This window comes from Buceros rhinoceros, unplaced genomic scaffold (genome assembly GCF_000710305.1).
Source record: "Buceros rhinoceros silvestris isolate BGI_N320 unplaced genomic scaffold, ASM71030v1 scaffold22276, whole genome shotgun sequence".
In the NCBI taxonomy this organism is placed as follows: Eukaryota; Metazoa; Chordata; class Aves; order Bucerotiformes; family Bucerotidae; genus Buceros; species Buceros rhinoceros.
Window position 1 is genome coordinate 33,222 of NW_010417240.1, and position 3,918 is coordinate 37,139.

Genomic DNA, 3,918 nt, shown 5'->3' on the forward strand with positions numbered 1-3,918 from the left:
ATCCATCTGCAGGTTTTCAGTGGGGTCTCATGCATTTCAGAGCAATTTCTGGCCCGATGGATAAACCGAGAGGAATAGAAATGCAGCATCACATAGCACCAGCACAGTCCAGAAAGGCTGGCAAATCTCTACAACAGAGTAGCACAAAACCCTGGCTCCAGCCCAAGGGCACTGGAAACCCAGTGAGAGTGCCCACACCTCCTCTGAGCACTGTGCGGTTCATCGCAGCCTTCCGCACCTCAACAGTTAACCACGACCAGCAGCGGCCGCCCACAGAGGCTCAACCCTGGCACGGCTGGCACAGGGCTGTGCGATCACGCATGAAATCAGAATCGGGCCCCACACGTCAGATGGTGTTAGTCTCCACCATCTCAAAGGCAAGCCCAGCCCAAGAAGAACGACTGGTTTTGTCGCAATGGCAGTGCCATTATTGGGGTCTTTGCTGCAAACGAAGCTGCAGCTTTTCCTTACTGATCTCCCCAGGTTGAAGGTCTTGAACATCATTCCATCCCATGCGAGGAGACAGCAGGGTGATAGCACCCACCTCTTGCCCTAATATATCCGCAAGAGGTAAAACTTGGAGACTCGTGTTAACTACTAGGTTTAAAGGAAATTTAGGTAGAAAGAGGTATCAGCAGGATCTGTAGAATGCAGATTTTCCATCCATTCACATAAGCCACTGCTGCATTGCAAGCAGAGGTTGGACATACAACAGTGAGGAAAATTTGACGTCATAGGAACAGTCTACCAGATGCCCTCGTGCAAACCAGAACACCCTGTCTGGGCTGGTTCCCAGGCTCTTTGACTGTGGTACCCTGAGCAAAAGCAGTGACTGGAACTTGTTAGACCATGACCTGGACAAGCTGAGATAACCCTGCTTCGATGGTAATGGGTCTTCACTGACTTACTGTAATTGGCTTCTGGAAGGCTGGGGTGAGCGGGTGGGTGGAAACAACACACTTCAATTCAGCCACTTCCAATTCACCTTGTTAGTTACTTTTGATCTGTTTGCCAATAAAAATAGTATTTTCAGCAAATGCCAAACTGCTTAAGCACATCAGAAACTTCACCCTGTGAGGTGATGAGAACCAACGCTCTCTGCACTACTCTTTTGGGTCCATTATGACTCAGTGACCAAGTGCATCCTCAGATGTCTGCAAGCCCTTAGCAAGCGCTGGGTGGACTCAGGACACCACGTCCTGACAAAATAACATTTCCAGGGACAAGGAAGGTCACTCTGTCTCCTTTGGTCTGCTAGCAGATTAAAGATCAGATAAAAATGATTCATTACAGATTTTTGCTGAATTACTGGCTGTCCCTCGATGCCCAAGCCAATGTTTTAGAGGGGCTGGGAGCGAGGGGCCCAGAGGAGCTGCTGACAGACCAGCAAGGACCAAATGCTGGCTCACTCTCCACTCAGCCCAGGTGCCTTGGTCATGTCGGGAAGGCAGAGCTAGCAGCACCGCATTGCAGCCCCAGCCTGGGCCCTGCCGCAGGGCTCTGCACTGCAGAGCGGGGCCGATTCCGCTGCAGCATGTGAGCCACAGTAAAAAAATCCCAAAGCCTTCATGAATTGGCTGAAATGGCACCACTTTGCACTGTGGAGATTGGGAAGATGACCACTTCAGTGCTGTGCTCCGCATCTGCACCCCAAATGTGCAGTGGGACACAGGAAACAGCACTGGCAGTGACACAGGGGGTGGCTGGATCGAGCCGCTGGAGAATGAAGAAACTTGTGTGGCACAAAGAGAGCTGGCACAGCTATCCAGCATTTCTGCAAGCACTGGCTATAAACACCCCCTGGGACGAGCCTTCACAGAGGGGGAAGTGCCCTAACAGGTAGCACAACGATGACAGTGGTGAGGCTGTTAATATTGTCCTATGTGGCATTGTCCTGAAAGAGCCAGGGAAGCCTGGGGCAGATGAAACCATTTGGAGATGGCTGGGAAATGCTCTAACCCCCCCAAAAACAGTTTCCAGTGGCACCCCTGTTGAACTGCCAGGTGACGACCCAGCTGGGGGAAGCTCTTGGACAGCAGAGCAAGAAGCCAAAGCGAGCTTGGCAAAGGGGAGAAAATAAGATGCAGTTCAGCAAGGCAAAGAACTGAGCTTGGTTGTGGGCAGTCAAGTGCACAGAAACAGAGGAAGAGCTCCCCAGCCACCTGAAAATGACTGGCAGCAACAACTCAACTTACAGGATCTGCAGAAGGAAACCACAAATGAGGAGGTCAATTTTCACGGGAGATCCAGCCAGCAGAGAGCAACCTCAGATCCCTGGGACCAGCAAACACGGTCCACGGGGAAAGGGCTGTGGAGAAACCAAGGCTCTGCAGTACAGGGGGGTGGTGGGAGACAGGGACATGGTCGTCAGTGAGGGGCTTAAACTGCAGTGAAGTAGATCCAGGTCAGGTGCTGGAAAAGAGCTTCCCCACAGCCATGTGCTGTTGGTCAACAATGCCACTCTGCCAGTCATCATTGTTTAAATCCTACAAACATTTGTGTATTCCAAATAAAGCTCATCTCTGTTGGACAACTGCACTTATAACCTTGACACTGAGCTATGTCCAGAGTTGGTCTTGCTTCAGGGATGCACCCAATTTAGCTTTTTTTTCCTCCCAGCCAGAGGCTGAAGAACTGGAGCCAGGAGACGCCGCCTCGCATCGGGAGATGCCTCAACAGATGCCCCAGGGATGCCTCGCTGAGGCCATGCGTCAGCTCCAAAGGACCCACATCTTGCCCAAAGGGTGCCAGCGCAGCCAGCATTGGAATCACACCCCTCTGGAGAGTGAGGGGTAAGGCAATCATACAGCAGTCCTCTGTGTGCCAGTGTTTACATCATTTCACAGAGGAAGACCAAAGGACACCCAAAAAAGCATGCTCATGGCCATAAGTCCATGCTGGCCGCTCAGAAAGGAGAGACCACTGGGAGCTGTGTGGACCTTGGAGTACAGCCTAGAAACAAGAGGGCATAGCTCAGCAAAGAGCTCCAGGCACACTCCTGGCATCCCCAGTTAAAACTGGGGGACAGTTGAGAGAAGAGCACGTCCAGGGCCTCGAGCAAGCAGAAAGCAACAGGCATGTTTACCCCACCGCTGTGCCAGAGACTGCGGAGCCTTAACGATGACCTCAAGAAGGTAACTCTGTCCTCACCTACAAGAGCCAAATGAACTGAACCAGTGCAAAGTTCTGCCCGTGCTGCTTCTATGTCACTGCTGCACGGACATGTGTGTGGCCCAATGCCTGCAGCACAGGCACCAGACCCCACCACCGCTATTCTTCTTGATCCAGCCACCAGCAACATGGCCTCCTGTCCACTCATCCCTCTTTCCAGCTTGGCCCATCACGCTGCACACCCTTTCAGGCATCCTAGAGAGCTGGGGCCAGGGGGCATCTGCTTCCAGGGCATGCTCTGAAACAGATGAGGTTGCAGCCAGGAGCATCTTCCCATAGCACAGAGCAGCCAGCATCCCGCAGCCCCCTCCATCCACAACCCCCCTCACTCTCCTCCTCCAGAGCCTGCTGGCTGCCCTGGCTCTAATCCCATAGGCAGCATCATCCCAATAATTTCCCTCCATTTTCAATCTCCTGATCTGGAGGCAGTCCACAAATCCCTTCATCTCGAGAGCGAAGCAATCTACTGCCTCATCTCATCCCATCTCCACTTCTCTCTAATCCCTGGAAACAGGGACAAGGCTTGCAACACAAGGGCTGCCCTGGAGGGGCCTGTCCAGGCGTCGGCAGACAGACAGACAGACTGTCCTGAAGCACACAGGGGCAAACGGGAGGTGCCAGGTCAAGGAGCCTGTTATTTTGACCACGCTCAGCCTCTGCACAAAACAATTGATTCATGACTTTTACCCTGGCCATAGATGCTCTTTGGGAATGGATGGGAGCCATGGGAAGGGAGACCATTGGGGT